We start from the raw sequence: 18,417 nt of genomic DNA on the forward strand, positions 1-18,417 counted from the left end.
TCCTCTCACTCCCTCTCTCTCTACGCACCAATGGCCCACGGTAGTACGCGTTACGACGCGGAAGCGCTGAGTCTGTGACGAGCAGCGTAGGCTAGTTTGGGTTATCCTCTCTGCCTATCCAGTGCATGAACAGCAATGGTCTACCCCAAGAATGGTCTACCCCAAGAATAGTCTTCTTCAGGTCCCACCTCCCGCGTCCCTCAACCCCCTCCGTCCTCTCTCCAAAACCTCTCCTTTACTGCTAAGTCTGCCGGAGATATTTTGCTATTGAGCAGACTCAGTAACGTTCGCCATTGTGCTTTTGTTTACATAAATAACTAATCACCGTCAATTAAGAGACAAACACAGATAAAGTCATGTGTGAGAGCACATCCATCATATTTAAAAAATGCATGTGTTTATAAATTTGGCCTAGGCTTTGTGATGCGTCCTGCATCAGATAACTGGAAAGTACACTTTTTGATGGGATAATTTGGGCAGACCTAAAAACAATGGCCAACAAAATCATAGGCAAATGGGAGTGCGTGTGGATAACAGGAAACAAGAAGTAAATGTGGATTGTACAGAAAATATCCATGCAATGTGTGAATGTGTAGCATTAGGTGAACATGGAGTGGGCCACGGCCGCACAGCTTTACATTCAAAGAGGAACATTCTATTGAGTGAATAACCTTTACAATATAGCACATCACAATTGTATAGGCTATTCCTTCACTTCCATAAGGATGAGTAGGCCTACAATGTAAATTGGAGGCCAGATATCGTACAAATCTATATTGAATACAAAATCACTCGGAAGATTATCCATTGCGCGCAGGGAGATTGACATAAAATATACTGAGCTTTGTCGTTGATCTCTCAGGCAGCCTCAGGGATCACAAAATGACGAAGTAGTCCGAAATTCTAGTATTTAACGGGACATTACTCTTATGTGGACAGCACCGAGAACTCTGTTTTACATTGCTTTTTTTAAATGGTGAGCTTCCTGCTTTTTTGTTAAGATGAGCACTGTGCACGCTACATTAGGTTTGATTTCCCCGTGGCTATTATTCTAGTATTCAGGCGCCTTGCCTCTGATAAAACCACATTTGGTTTACAGGCAATTTCCCTGACTTAATTCAGTGAGGTGTGACACACGTCGAATGGGAAGAACCGTGTGACAAAAATAATATAGGAGGAAAGCCACCTCACACTGCGTAGTATGACCCCATAGGCTGTTCTGGGTCAGTTAAGTGGCACGATGTCAATATTTAGATTTCTAAGATGTCAGTGGTTCTTATGCCAATTACCATAACCCTGTAGCCCACACCCTGGCCCCACGCACACCACAAATGTGATGACTGACCGCTACAGTTAGGCTAGGACTCATCATAAACAGCATTTCTATTCACACGTGTCAAAATATTACACATCACCAAAAGTAGAAAATCGGCCTACCCCAAAAAGACGTTTGGCATTAAATGAACGTCCTTTAAATGAACTCATCAGCTTTAGGCCTATATGGACACAAGCCCGTGCCAAATTGGATATACAAATATCCGTTTATAGTGTAATGTCTAAAGGTCGTGCGGACTGTGCATCTAGTGAAATTTTGCTCCTCAATGCTTGACATTGTAGGCCTATATCACACACACCACCATGACAAACCGGACTGCGCTATCTATAAATAGCAAATGATAACATTTACATTTTAGTCATTTAGCAGACGCTCTTATCCAGAGCGACTTACAGTTAGTGAGTGCATACATTTTTCATACTGGCCCCCCATGGGAATTGAACCCACAACCCTGGCGTTGCAAGCGCCATGCTCTACCAACTGAGCTACAGGAGGCCCTAACCCGTTGCTTCACACAGGAGAGTATCGGAACGGGTTGTTTGCAATGGTAAAATGCAAATCCAGCAAACTCATGATAATGTAGCGCAATTCTTGGCCGCCGGGGGCAAAGCAAGCGCTTTCCTTAAGATATGCCCTGAACTGTAGGCCTAAACCACAATAGGCCGCCCCATGGCATTCCTCTTTTGATAATTCTGAGAAGGAAAATATAGTAGCAAATCTAATTGAGTGAGATAGGCTGACCTTGCGAGTGCATGCATGCCTCGAAAGAGAAAGAGGTGCACCAATAGTCAAAAGACTATATTGAGGTCAGTCGTTGTAGACCTACTTTCAATATTCCAATTACTACTACTTCTGCGACTGCAGGTCAATCAAATCAAAATTAGCCTTCCGCTAATAATTCATACTGTAAGACCTTCGTGAAATTAAAACCAAGTGAGGAATAACTATTCAATAATAAATACCCTACATTACCCGAGGGCATATAACGGCTAGGCCACTCAATGCATTCTGTCAAATAAATATGGACGTTGCAGGAGGTGACAGGAGTAATGCATTTAGGAAAATTAGGGTTAAAGTGAGACTGTCCTTATAGAACAATTGCGCAAATATCACACAAAGCGCTGCACTTTTTTGTTGTTGTCAAAGACACTATTTCCATTCAAGATCTTACACAGAAGTGCATGTGCGTGAGACAAAATAAATAATCATTATTACCAACTCCCTAAGGGAAAAATGCGGTAGCTTTTGAATTGTGTATAGGCAACACAACTTTATAGGAGTGATGCACAGCTCACTGCATTCTGTGTCAACATTACACCCGACGCGCCACTGAAATGTATACTCTCATAATGCATTGTTTAGCATGGAGGTGATCAGATTGGGTGATTCCAGCTTGGTTCCAATTTGACGAAATACACAAGCATGTCCATGATATTGTTTTTTTGCTCCTCCAGATGATTCACCAGAACATTCACTTCCCATGAGGACATCTGATGCCCAAAAGTGCAACCACAATCTAATATAATTATCATAGTCTTCATCATCATAATCCTCACCAACACTATCCTTATCATCATCCTCAATATCATCATCATGGCATTATCATCATAATCATATTAGTCAACAACAGGTAAACGTGCGTAATGGGACTCAAACCTTAATTTGACAAATTAGTCTGGAAGTAGTTTTATGAACCAAACATTTTCGTTGAATGTTAATGGCTAATGACTGTCAGTTCGGAAGATATCAAATTAACAGAGATTATACTATATATAAACAAATTAACTTTCAACATGGACGCATACCTTTTGATTCCTTCCATTTAATGAAGTAATAACGAAAAACACCAATAACAACAACAATCAACTTAGCTGTGTAAAAGGACTGCCTCTAATTCGTTTCAAAATAACTGTTGGACATTAACTTAATACTAAAAAGTCAAACTGTTATTAATTAACTGCATATTTTATTGCAATTAATGATAAAGAAAGTTCAACAACATGCCAATTCCTCTTGATTGCTATAAGGCATAAACAACACCAGTGTGAAAATATTTAACGATCAAACTGCCAAATCCAAAAACGCAGAAAGGTCGGGTAGTTCAAAACCAAGGATAAAGTGTCAACTCTTTATTAGGTTGCCTTTTTGCCATGTAGTTAGTTACTCTATAGCCTAACTACGTTTACAACAATAACGGTATTACTCAGGCTAGGCCTTTTGGAGTCAGCCTACAATAAATAATGATTGATTGTAATGAAATGAAACTGGAAAAAAAAAAAAAACTTATTATACTGTGTAATTAGGCCTACATGTAATTCCATCGAGATTGTAAAAAAAATAATTAAGCAACATGGCACTGCATCTTATTTTTGGAATTTAATGTTAAGTCTAATCGGGAAAAAAAATGGATTGAATTAGGCATATGAGAGCCACACAATTCCACAATAAAAAAAGAACAACAAATGTGTATGCTTGGTTGTGAGCATCAAGCCTAATTACGAATGCAAGTATCCAAAAAACTGTTTTAATACAGTAGCCTAAACTATGACAATCGTGACACATTTGTGCATGACTTGTATTTGTTTCAATACACTGTAATTCCGATGCATTCATCGAAGTCTGTTCTTACTAATTGGCATCTCATTGCACGTGAACAAAGCTGACAAATGAATTCATCGCCAGATGAAGGTGTAGGTCACTGCCAGAGGTGTGTTTAGAATAAAATGGGCCTTGTGGCAATGCTCAATGGAAAAGTGCAAAATGTATGCAAGAAGTGAATTTTAGACCTATAAATCAAACGCTTTTTTTGCATAATAAAATCTCAAAGATTTACGTATTTGTATTAATTTAGTGAATAAAGGCACTGTCCCTAATTTGCACTTTTGCCGAACAATTGTGGTTATGTTCATATTGAAAGTTTAAGCCTAATTACTCGGAAAACATTTGAATGTTATTAACACCAGATATTTTACAAACGCACACTGCAACTCCTCCAAAAAATCACGCTTGTGAACATTTGCACCAAAAGTTTTCAAAAATGTTTTTTTCAAAAAGGTAAAACATTTGGCTATATTTTATTAATGTTGAAATAATGAACTAATCTTCACGTGTTGAGAGAATATACATAGCATTTACAATACTGTTTAAATTAAGACCATAGAACACTTGCACCAATTAGGGCCGTACATAATGCAAGTATATTTACCATGTTATTACCTACAGAAGAGACCATGGGGAGCCGAGAGCGCAACTTAATCAAAAGCACTGTGTCTAGGTATGTTCTGAATGTTGTATTATACACTGAATGTACAAAACATTATTAGGAACACCTGCTCTTTCCATGACATAGACTGACCAGGTGAATCCAGGTGATAGCTATGATCCCCTTATTGGTGTCACTTGTCAAATCCACTTCAATCAGTGTAGATGAAGCGGAGAAGACAAGACACACGGTTTAGGTTCCTTTGAACGGGGTAATAATAATTATTTATTGGATGTCCCTTTTGGGAAATGTGTCTTGCATCTCCACAAACAACAGCACAGCATCACCAATAGGTCCATAAATACATAAATACATACATAAATCACTAGCAATAACTACAGAAGACAACACATGTGGTGGATACAGTTCGTATCACGTCCAAACAATTTATAATCCACAAAGGGATAGGGGAATAATCCACATTAGGGTATCATATAGAACAAGAACAAGTGCACTGAAACCACGAAAAATGGCGGTGCAGCGCCACCGGAAGCATGGTAGTAGGTGCCAGGCACACCGGTTTGAGTGTGTCAAGAACTGCAACGCTGCTGGTTTTTCACGTTCAACAGTTTGTGTGTGTATCAAGGATGGTCCACCAGCCAAAGGACACCCAGCCAACTTTCCACAAGTGTGGGAAGCATTGGAGTCAACATGGGCCAGCATCCCTATGGAACGCTTTTCGACACCTTGTAGAGTCCATGCCCCGACGAATTGAGGCTGTTCTGAGGGCAAAAGGGGGTGAACTCAATATTAGGAAGGTGATCCTAATGTTTTGTACACTGAGTGTATGTTATATCAATTCCCTTTAAAAGGCTAATTATAATGCATGAATGACTGACTTTTAATGCGCTGGTTTTGGGATTGGTAATTGTAGCCCCTTTAATGATAACGAATTACGATAATGCAAGTTTCCTCCAAAGACAAAACTACAAATCCCATTCACCCATGCAATGATCACAGGTTGCCCAAAATCTCATATTGGTTGAGTCTTGCATCTGATTTCCCAGCGGAGAGAGGCACAAATAATAGGTACATGGAAAGCCTAGACCGAATGAAATATGCAAGTGGATTGGCTACATATTATTCGCCCTGGGGAGAAAATGGACACACACACGCACGCACACACATTTTCCGTGTTCTATACCTCAAGGTCATCCAGTATGTTTGGTGATTGTGTGGTCTGATATTCCCGCTCCATGTGGCGCACCCATGGGTGCTGGATGGCCTTGGAAGCGTCTGGAATCTGGCTGGAATTCCACAGACAGGCAGGTGAAAGTGCTGGTGGTTAACTTTCGGTCTGACTCGGAGGTGAGGATAGCTGCTCCCAACCAGAGGCCAGCTGTGGTTTGTGGGTGAAAACCCAGCCATGGTTTGGGTCACAAGACTTGGGGAGAATAGTAGAAAGAAGAAGGACAGAAGTTGTTGAGATTGCATTTTTCAGGCTGACTTTTCCATGTGTGACTGTGAAATGGAGTTTGTTATTGATAGGGCCAGAAGAGTCAGTCTGGGACAGAGATACAGGACATGTCAGAAAGCAGCCTGGGTTCAATCAACCTAGTCCACCTCAGGACTGTGTGAGCCTTCTGTGATTGAATATGCACAAATGTGATTATCTTCTTATTAGGCAAAACCATTTGCTGTTCACCTAGGTCCAATCCAAAACATACACAATAGAACAGCATTCATAATTATATAGATTATGTTTTTTTGTGTTAACCCGTTTTTGAAATGTAAACATCCATCTTTCCTCTAACATTCCAAGAAAGTAAAATGAGTAAATAGCGTTAGGATATGTTATGAAATGCACCTTCAAAGAATTTCAGAACCAAAGTTTAATGGACATCCTGTAGCTCCAGTCTCTTTCAGTCTTGCATAATAACTAGAAAGTGATGTGATGTGTCCTGATTGATGCCTCATTTGTCTGTGTGCCTTGTGTCCTCCTTCCTGATTAGATCCCATCACAGAGTCTCCTTCTCCTGCCACCACGGTTCTTCCAGCTCCAGGCCTCTCCAAGAGAGGGGGTGACCCACCGAACCCTCCCCAGAATGGGTGGACCCTCCATGGCCACACATGGCTCTATGCTTAGCCTTCCACTAAGACCCCTTCTTCCTCTTCCCTGTGGGTTTCTGCTTGTTCCACTAGAGACAGGGATGATAAGTAATCTGGGACTGCACGGCACTACAGCATTCAGAGTCCCCCACACTTCTAGCCTGGCTCTGAGTTGTGCAGGCCGCACGGAGCCCTGCGCTGAGGAGTGGGGGGGCTGAGCTGACACATTTCTGCTAACAATCACATCACACACAGGGAACACATTCCAACTTCCTGATCCCTTTCTCTACCCCCAACCTCTCCTTCACAGCCCTCCTCTTCCCTCATCTGGCTCTCAGTGGAACTCTGCAGCTGTGGGTCAGATATGCTCAAATCAAACATGGGGATCCCTACATTAATAATAACATTATTAATCATAACAATATTACCGGTAATTACAATTTTATTAATTACAAGCATATTTTAAATTCCTTGTTTCCCTATCATCATTTAAATTCATTTGATTTGATCTTCTGACATAATTTCCCCCTTAATTATGGGACATCATTTTACATATAATGTACTCTGCTGCCATCTATTGGCCTTTCACTCTTAGTTCATTGGCTTGTGAAAAAGAGAAAAGACAGACAGCACCAAAATCGATGTCAATAGAATCAAGCGAGAAAGCAGACATTGCACTGCATACATCACAAAAAGTATTCAGTTATCAATCAGTCAATAGTTAAATACCACGTGCATATGGTGCCTACTTGAAAACTATGAACAACTGAGATATGAGTTGGATGTAGCCCTGACCTGAATGTTGCTTTGGACGCTACATTGGATGGTGCCTACCCATTTGTCCTGTTTGAAGACACTGTGAAGAGATTTCAGCAGAACAGAACACAGTAACTGAGTAAGGTGAGTTGCGTGGGAACCTTCTGGTGTGGTATGGGATGGGAAACTTCTGGTTTGGTCTGTCTGGTCTGGTCCAGCTTAGGCAGTCCTTACAGGGATTCAGGGTCTGGGGGACATTGTCGCTCACGTCCCCCTAGGGGTCAGGGCTGTTTGGACCTCACTGCACAACCTTTCACATTTCCAGAACCCAAATCAACCCTCACTACCCCAAAACTCCAGGTAGATTTAGCTTTGAACAACTGATTTAGGACAAACTTGAACCCCACAATCAATAGGCCAATAGGGTAGTTGAGGGGGACTTCATCTTCATCTTACGAGCGTGGTCATGCTTATTTAATCAACTCCTTCCCTGAATAAAGATGGGGCAAGTGACATAGTGCTCCAGGAAATCTTCATCATCAGTTTAGAACGTGGTTAGTGGGTCGTTCCATGTCATTTCAGCTGCCAGTCATTAGGTGCATTTCTGTCACACTTCCTTCTAAGGAGTCCTTGTGAGTACCAACCAGAAGGCACATACGTGTTCCTTCGAGTCATAGCTTTTTTGGAATGGGGTCATAATATTTTGTACCTGAAACTGTTCAAACTCTAGAGCCAAATTCCAATATGAAGAAAAAATAATCAACATGCCACATAGGCGCCAAAAACCTCTAAAAACCACTAGAAACAACACTATAGATAACCAATAGTGCTTGTCATTTTGGCACTGAACTTCGGATTTTGGCGGGGATTAACCCTAACAATGAAGAAAACGTAAACGTTGAAATCCAGGAACACCTTTGCCTGTAAGTGTAGTGCAGTGGAGGCTGCTGAGGGGAGGACGGCTCATAATAATGGCTGGAACGGACAAATAGAATGGAATCAAACACATGGTTTCCATGTGTTTGATGTATTTGAAACCATTCCACCAATTCCACTCCAGCCATTACCACGAGCCTGTCCTCCCCAATTAAGGTGCCACTAACCTCCTGTGGTGCAGTGAACATCCATGAGTTCACATGTAAAGCAGGCTAGGCTACCCACATAAACCAAGCACAAAACAATGTTTGATGAAAATAGTTGCACTAGGCTAGCCTGAACTGAATTGTTAGCCTAATTGTTCTACGGGTTGTCTGTGTGGTTGGTCGAAATTTGAGACAAAAGGAAAGTATGTTTACCCGACTTTTTAGAGAGCCAGTACTGGTTGACAGTTATATCACCTGGCACATGCACAAAACCATGTAAACACATGCAGACTTAAATCTTGTGCACATGACTTCCATCTTGTGCATGTGCATTTGATCATAAGCAAACACACAGAGACCCGCTTTTTTAAAGTCAGGTTAATAACACTTTCCTGTGGATATTTTGTCTTACATTTTGACCAACTGAAAGACCAACACCACGGACAATCGGCAGAGTAAAAATGAAGTTTTTTCAACATTCTGACTTGTAAAGGGACTGCTTGGATTTTTGGGGGGGATAAATGTGGGTGGTGTTGCTTACATAATTTGACGGCATCGCCACATTTCGTCCCTAACTGTTCCTGTACTTTCTGTAGTGTTTCACTTATACTGAACAAAAATATAAACGCAACATGCAACAATTTCAAAGATTTTGCTGAGTTACAGTTCATATAGGGAAATTAGTCAATTGAAATAAATGCCCTAATCTATGGATTTCACATGACTGGGCAGGGGCGCAGCCATGGGTGGGCCTGGGAGGGCATAGGTCCACCCACTTGGGAGCCAGGCCCAGCCAATCAGAATGAGTTTTTCCCCACAAAAAGGGCTTTATTACAGACAGAAATACTCCTCCGCACCCCTGAAGATCCCGCAGGTGAAGAAGCCGGATGTGGAGGTCCTGGGCTGGTGTGGTTACACGTGGTCTGCGGTTGTGAAGCCGGTTGGACGTACTGCCAAATTCTCTAAAACAACGTTGGAGGCGGCTTATGGTAGAGAAATTAACATTAAATTATCTGGCAATAGCTCTGGTGGACATTCCTGCAGTCAGCATGCCAATTGCACCCTCCCTCAAAACTTGAGACATCTGTGGCATTGTGTTGTGTGACAAAACTGCACATTTTAGAGTGACCTTTTACTGTCCCCAGCACAAGGTGCACCTGTGTGAATATCATGCTGTTTAATCAGCTTCTTGATATGCCACACCTGTTAGGTGGATGGATTATCTTGACATAGGATAATATGCTCAGTAACAGGGATGTAAACAAATTTGTGCACAAAATTTGAGAGAAATAAGCTTTTTGTGAGTATGGAACATTTCTGGGATCTTTTATTTCAACTCATTAAACATGGGACCAGCACTTTACATGTTCTGTTTATATTTTTGTTCAGTGTATATTATTGCAGTAAACCCATACCCTAACTCTGGAGGGATCTCTGTTGAACATAAGCATCCCTCAAAGCATTTCAGACAATTGAAATACACTAAGAGTCTGTGAATTATATTTATTCCAAAAGTACATGCTCATTACTCCTTGAAAAGAAGGAAGTCCAGTGAATCTGTCATCGATTGAAGGTGGAAGATGAAAGGCCAAGGTTGTTGTTGTGCCACACACTTCACATTACTTTCATGGTAAAGAGCTGTGTGTGTGTGTGTGTGTGTGTGTGTGTGTGTGTGTGTGTGTGTGTGTGTGTGTGTGTGTGTGGGTGTGTGTGTGGGTGTGTGCGTGTGTCAGTGTGTGTGGTATGACTCCCTCTAAACTGCAAACAGTGGTTGTGTATGAAGTGCTGCTGATGCTGGAGACTATTAGACCTCTCAGGAGATGGAGATTTGCCTTCTATCATTGCCAGCAGCTCATCTACAAATGCCGACCGACATGTTCGCTTATAAATCGATCTGTGGATCCCGTAGATCGAAATGGCTTGCATTGAGCATTAGCCCTGGTTCCCACGGACACAGTAGTATTTTTCCTGAGCCTGTGTGACGTAGGATGTGAAATCTGAAACCTCTTGAAGCAAGGATGTCCCTCCCACCATATAATTCGCTCTTCTGACTGTTCATCAACTCCTGGCTGAACCCTACATCACAGCCACGGACGAAGCACATGCCTGCAATCGTTATATTGTAGAGCAGCAGGAGAGAGTGGTTCCCTCAAGGTAGCACACTCAGAGATCGATTTATAGACATTAATCTGAAAGAATTCATAGATTTTAAACAAAAACAATTTATGTTTGTCAAAAAAATAATAATAATGCACTCACGAACGGTATGTCGCTCTGGATAAGAGCGTCTGCTAAATGACTGAACATTTAAAAAAATTAAAATACACGGACAAGATTAATATGAGACTAAAGGCAAGTTCCTAACGAGTTCAGGAACCTAGAGCTCTGTGATACTGTATTTCCACAGTGATGGGGGCAGACCTTTTGATCAAGAGAGACCTTTAGAAAAGATGCACATTTTCTCTAACACTAAACCTACAAATATGTATTTTACAGTTATTTTGAAGGTGAAATCTTAGTTAGTAGTTTTATAATTTGATTATGCTATATTTAGAAAGCATACAAGTCATTTCAAGCCTTATTCATACTGCTTTGTTGAATAGGAAATATAAAATATTTTTATATTTTTATCATATTTGGACTGTGTACTTGACCTTGTGTCCTCAAAATTGACTACACCAGAAAGGTGAGATTTTAACCTTTCTTTGAGTATGCAGCATTACTAGTTACTTTCGGAGATTATTTTAGATTACCTTTTCGATTACATTTAGTTACATTTAACTGGTTGAATGTGAAATGTACATTCACTGTAGGCCTACATCATGCAATGCACATAAATGTTGAATGCAATGATGCAGTTACATGCGTGTAATCTGAAATGTCACTTATTTCTTGATGTTGCAATGAGGAAATGGTGTGTAGGCTACCCCAAACTTCCTGTTTGTAAAAAAATATTATGTTGAGTAAAATAAATCCTCCAAAAATAATAGAGATGACATATAAGGCTTAACAAGATAAAAATTCTTAGTAATTCTTGAATTTAAAAAATATATATTTGGATGGGTAGATTAGATAAGTGTTTCTGAATGAATTCCTGGGGGACCCTCAGGGTGTACACATTTTTATTATAGCCCAGCACTAACACACATGATTCGACTACTCAACCAATCACCAAACCCTTGATTTATTGAGTTAGTGGGTTAGAACAAAAATGAGGGTCCCCATAATGGATTTGAGAACCAGTGGATTAGATTCCAAACATGAGCCGACTTTGTGTTTTTAAACAGATATCTGGAAAATATGTATACACCGATTCATGGACAATCCACACGATATTAAGACTGAGACTGTTGCGTTAAAATAGTAAATGTTTGAATTACTTTTTGGGACCCTGAATTCAATCTGATGTCTCCACCATGTGGTTTAAGGTGGTATTACTAATGAGTCACAAGCGTTACTGATTCCAATTATTTTAATTCTAAACCCTTTTACTACTTCATGTTTTTGTTTAATTGTATCATAAATGGGTTTACATTGTTTTCATGTAAGTAATCTCATCCAGCCACTTAGTGTAATTATATTAGGTGTTTATGTAGTATATTTGAAGCATGGAGACAATAATAATGTCAGGACTCCAGGATTTAATTGATTGAATTAAAGTATTTCTTGAAGTGGGATATTGACCAAAGGTTTTGCTACTTTGGTTTGCAGCTCTAGACTTAGAACACGTGACCTATAGGCCACGTCATATTTACTGTGACCAAGCAAGGCAAATGCTGCCCCCTACTGTCTGACATAGTAATACCAAGTGCAGGCGTCTGAATTTCAATGGTGGCCTCCTATTCTATCCAATAACTAACTGTGATCTATCATAATAATCATGCTTAGCTCCAAGCAGTTGGTAACTCAGTGACCTGGTGTAAGGCCTCTCCTTTACACCATCCATAACCACATTTGTTTCCAGCTTTAATTCAGTTAATTTATCATTGTTGCATCTGGATAAAGCCTGTTTTCAACATTTCATTGTCATTCAAAATATTGTTCCATACTAGGCACTAAATCAATTCCATCCCTCTAGTTGTCTGATATTGCTATGTCTCTATTAATTGGCTGGCAATTATGAGGTGGCTGACAGGCACAGATGGAAAAGATTGCATGTGTCGTCACTCATCAGTAAGATTGAGGAAAATGAAGATGAGTCACTAATTATAGGTGCCAATTTATATTTTTTCTCTGGTTTATATTTAAACTCTGAAAAAGTTATGTTTTTTCTCTTGGTTTTGCTTACCTGAGGAATTCATGATACCAGATGTTCATTATACATCACATTACTATGAATTCAAGATGTCAACTTAACCAGAACAATTCAGCTATCTTCCCTGGTTGCATTTAGGAGGGAAAGAAAATCCAAAACAAGAAACCACTTACCCACAATAACAAATTAATTTGCCATTTTGTACTTGTTAGTGAAAATACGTATAATCAGCATAACACAATATACTTTTTATTACTCTGGCGAATCAAGCAGGTGTGACATTTAGTTGAACTGTGTCAGTCTAAACAATTCATTCACAATGTAAAAAACGTTATAAATAGAACAACTGTCTCTTTGGTAACAATTACCTATGATTGACTCTAGCCTGAGCCACTTCTGCTGAGATCTTTTAAATTATTTTGTTTGGCATATCTGTGACAATTATTTTTTACTCTTTCCATTGATTGATTTATGTCAGGTATGACTTAAAGATGGATGCGACGTTTTCCTTCCTGGTGTGCCAACAGCCATGCCATCAGCTTATTAAGGTAGGTCAGAAGGATCATGAGCGTGCTGCTGAGTACATAGGATATCATGAGGAACAATGGCGCTTCATATTTTCTATTGTGATTGTAATTATGGCCTTACATTCAGAAACTAATGTTATGCACAGGAAATCGTGTAAATCGCCAAAGCCTTTCTCCGCCATGTCCGTCATGGGGTAATAGGCCTACTTGTGCAATAGACAGTGATACTGATATCTAGAGGTTACGTTTACATATCGCTAGTTCTGTTCCTTTAAACTCTTGAGCTTTGACGTCATGTTCTCTCTGATGTTCTTGTACTTCGCCCATTAGCACAGTTTTTTTCTGTAAGGCAAGGAGTACTATCAGTTGCATAACAGTGTTCTGTACATATAGAACACCATATTACATTACCACTTATCACCAAGTTTCCCTATAAACTGCGCGCGTGCAGTAGCCCGAGACTGCCGCGCAGCTCCCCCGGGACAGCTGCGCAGAAATATCAGCCCACAGAGAGAAGAATGAGATTGAACTAAACTAAACTCAAGAGCAGTGCATGGTCACCAACCGGTCCATCTCCAAGGCATTCCTAGTCGATCGCCAAACATTTCTGTAAAAAACCCAACGATAAAGCCTTGCATTACAATTTTTTTGTTATTCGTCTCCCACGGTTGGCTGTAGGTGCACCCGATTCAGCTGCCCTGCGCGTCGGGTAGGCGAACTGTTGCCATTTTGAACAATTTCATGTGTCTGAAGGTACAAACTCTTCCTTCCCGGCGGGCCCAGAGAGCAAATCAAGTGCACTATAGGTCTACCGCTGGCCAATCGGATGGCCGTGTCTGCAGTAACGTAGGCATAAAAGATAGCTACAGCAACGTTTAAAACAATGACTAGAGAGAGATTGTCAACGAATACAGCAAAGATATGTTGTTTTTATGAGTGAGTTCATGTTTAAGTTTTTACTCAGCACTGTCAACACTTTGTATTCAACACTTTTATAAGCCATAAAATGCGCATTCTTCCTATTTCCACTCAGCGCTACAACAAGCACTGCAGCAGTAATTAATGAGTAGGAAAGTGTATAGGCTTGCGTTGTTATTATTAGCGGCTTGGGTCTTTTTTAAATTGAGGAATATTTCACTTTCTCTGTTCATAGGAGTAACAACATGAATTTGTGAATTAATGCAGTGCGACTCGAGTTTCGCCATCATCTGGAAGATGGTGTCCCTTTTTTGTCAGTGTCAGCGGAGGAAAGGGAGAGCGGAGGGATGTTGAGAGGCGGACCCTCAGTCTGCTGCTATCTCCCTCCGCTGAGACTGACCATCAGATGCAGGCACCATCAGCCCAATAAAATAAAAATAAAAAGCGAATTATTTAAATGTATGCTCACTCAGCTGTGCTTCACAAGTAATACAACAACATATCTATTACCTGGGTGATCATATAGCCTACCTCAAATTTTGAAATATAATTTGTAAAAATGGTCTGAACAAAAATGATTTGGCAGGGCAATTCAAGCAAAGCCAATATGCGGTGATAATGTATTAGGCCAATAGCTTACTGCACAAACCTCATTGCTAGAGTACTGTTTTTCATTGGTTAATGTTGCATAGGCTTACGTTTTTTAAGTCATGTTAAAAAAAAATCTGAGCGGTAGATCTCGGCTTGCATTTTGATTCAAAGTGATCTTGACTCAGAAAAGTTTGGTGACCACTGTTCTAGAGTTTACCCTGTTAACACTATCAACGTTTCCCTTTACTGTGGTCGAATCAACGCAATATTAGCCACTTTCAATGCAACATCCCGAAACAAAACGAACTATGCAAGAGATTTTGTTGTAGGCAGAACGCATCAGAGTAGGATTCTATTGCATTGACACGCACTACTCAGACTGTAATCTACACAGACTGGTGCAACATAAACAATCAGAGCTGCAGTAGGCCTAGAGTATATGCAATTATAAACTGGGTGGTTCGAGCCCTGAATGCTGATTGGCTGACAGCCGTGGTATATCAGACCGTAGACCACAGGTATGACAAACCATTTATTTTAACTGCTCTAATTACATTGGTAGCCAGTTTATAATAGCAATAAGGCACCTCCGGGAGTTTGTGGTATGTGGCCAATATACCACGGTTAAGGGCTGTATCCAGGCACTCTGCGTTGCGACGTGCGTAAGAACAGCCCTTAGCCGTGGTATATTGGCCATATACCACACCCCTCATGCCTTGTTGCTTAAATAGACCATTGCCATAATGGGGCACTGGACATCTCAATCCCGTTGACCAATATTATATTATATGGATCTGTGCCATTTACTTTGAACTGGACTATGTTTACAGCATGAGCGGTCGTGAGTAGATGCGGTTGTTTTGAGATCAAAGCGAGAACTGTATGTAGCCACATGTGCACATTTTGTTCATATCCTTTGCTAGTTAGTGAGTTGTTAGCCCAGTTATAGATCATTTGTAGTCAACAATACTGGAGTGATTGCTTCCTACAAGAGCACAAAAGGTATACATTTCTAGACATCTATGAAAAGCCAGTCAGGTGAAGAGCTTTCTTTCTTGTCTTAAAGGGACAGTGTTGTATTTTGAGACAGGCTTGAATATGCTAAGTAGCCAATAGGTAGAGGGTAGCATAATTTGTCTGATTCTCTGTAATAATGGTATGGGAATAATAATGGATTTTTTTGCATCCAACAACACAACAACATTTTCAGTCACCTCCTTGTCTGAAGGACAAGTGGATAAACAGGTTAATGTCAAGCCCTGCATGTTTTTTTTCTCTCCAAAAGTCTCATGGAATGTAGGCCTGCTACTGTTGGCTGAATGATAGACAGCTATTTCCATGTTTAAATGTTGTGGGATGCATTTTCTCCATTGTTTTTGATAGTAGGCCACTCTGGTAGGCCTACATTATGATCAAACAGCCTCAGTGTTCACAGTAAACTCGCGCTCAGCAGACCTGAAATTTGCTCAGTGCCCAAAATAAATTAGAGGGAACATTGCTTATCACTATTTACCCTTGTTTGCTTTGTCAAGACTGTGTCCCACAAATTATCACCTTAGGGCTTAAGGCTTCAGGAAAAGGCCTCTCTTGTGAATGTTGAACACATTAGTTGAAATTAAGATTCCTTTACAACAGTTTTATGATGTTTCTTCAAAATGTTCAAAAATGTATGTTCTTAAACAAATATGAATCTCGATTTTTTTTGACCTACATCAATGTAAATTGGGTTCTCATTAATTTAGTCAATGTTTTCTGACTGTTTCCTTTTTGTCAGCCAAAGCAAAAATAGCATGGTGAACTATACTGTATAAAAGGTTCAAGGAGTTACATGTGGAAAGAGTCAGACATGTGAAAACACAACACAACTTCCTCTAGACCCTAGGCCTTAAGGGGTTAATTCCATTCTCCTTATCTTGGTTTATATCAGTGAAAGTTCTATTTTGATGTGCTGCCAAATGTAGCTGAGTGGACTGGGCTGGGTGAGTCACTAGTGATGATTGATATATATTGTATCTAAATGATCCCTCAACAGCTGTTGTCATGAGGGAGAGAGAACCTGTTTGTGTTTCTCATGTTGGCCACAAATGTAGTGTTGTAGCTCCAGTGTGTGTACTTGTGCGTGCTCGCATATGTGTGTGTTGACAGACGTGTGGGTGAATCACACAAAATGAATGGCAAGCTTTTGTCTCTGTGCGCAAGTGTGAATCATCAATCAGCAATGCCATAAAGATGGTTTACGTTTACGGCAGGCAACCAGTAAACATTTAAGGAATCATTGGAAACAATAATATGTGCGAGTGTGGTTTGTGCTGGGTTTACTTAATGTACAGAGAAACATTCACAACTTCAAATAAACTTCCTTGAGATTGCAAAATATACCGTTATCATTCGTATAAACACAAAAAAAACACACAAAAGTGTCATTCAAAATATATATTACAGTGTAAAAATCTGTTCTCAAATGTCATCTTTGAGTACAAAATGTGTGATTCTTATTGTTTAATGTTGTAGGGCTTTTTATGGCAGTTGTGTAGGTCTAACTATCAATGTTAGGCTGAATAACTTTAATGATATGCATTGGGGACAGTGATACCAGCTGTTACACATTTACTCATGAGCACAAGATGACCATGACTAGTTCGTGTTGTATGTGGTTTACTAAAGGCCAATCCAGCGGCGCATGCTGAAGTCAGAACCAAAATAAAGCCACAGTATTATGGGAAATCCCAGTTCTACCTGATGAGGGAGACAGACACCATGCAAAATGTGTGGTTCTGTCATGACATTTGTATAGCAACTTCTATCAGTACATGTAGGCCTATATGTTCATCTATAAATAATTTACGTAATTTGTATATTTTCACTCGATTTTAATTACTTTTTAATTGAGAATAAATCATTTTTGAATAAAAACACGTAATTGACTTGTAAATCATTGACTTTCTGTAATACCAAAGTCTCATTGCATAGCCACAGAGTGGCGGTATAACAATGTGGCATGCTTTTTTACCCACTCAAACTCTAATCTGAGGACTATAGCCTAGTTTACACTGACTGAAGCTAATACCAGACTGTGGGCCTGTGAAACACCTGGTTATTTTGTAGGTCTCTGGGGCACTGGACATCTCAATCCCGTTGACCAATATCACATAGGCCTAGCTATAGAAAAGTATTTCATATTTTATTGTCCTGCACCATATGGCATAACATACATGACAATAAGAAATAGAGACATCATAAGACATACTGACAAGGCACAACATACACAATATATGGGTACTATGTATGAATTAACTGTAATGACATTGTTCTAAAACGCGCTATAGTGTGAGCAACCAGTACCGCGCGCTAAACGCGTCTAGCAGGTGCTTATTGGAGCAAAGTCGCATGAGCCCTGCGATGGAAATGGTGTTAACAAGGACACGGGAGAACTGCGCCCAAGCTGGCAGGTGCATGAGTAATGGAGCTGTTATTATATTAAATGCATGTAACAGAGATGGCTAAAGGATACTCTCCCAAGGTCTGACCCCATTCGCAGAGAATTGAAAGTGATATCCCAGGTCAATTGCCTCGAATAAATACAATGGATCCACATGGATAGATGTTTGGCACACTTGTGTTTTGCTGTGGAAGATTATGCT

The sequence above is a fragment of the Coregonus clupeaformis genome, chromosome 15 (assembly GCF_020615455.1).
Source record: "Coregonus clupeaformis isolate EN_2021a chromosome 15, ASM2061545v1, whole genome shotgun sequence".
Classification (NCBI taxonomy): Eukaryota; Metazoa; Chordata; class Actinopteri; order Salmoniformes; family Salmonidae; genus Coregonus; species Coregonus clupeaformis.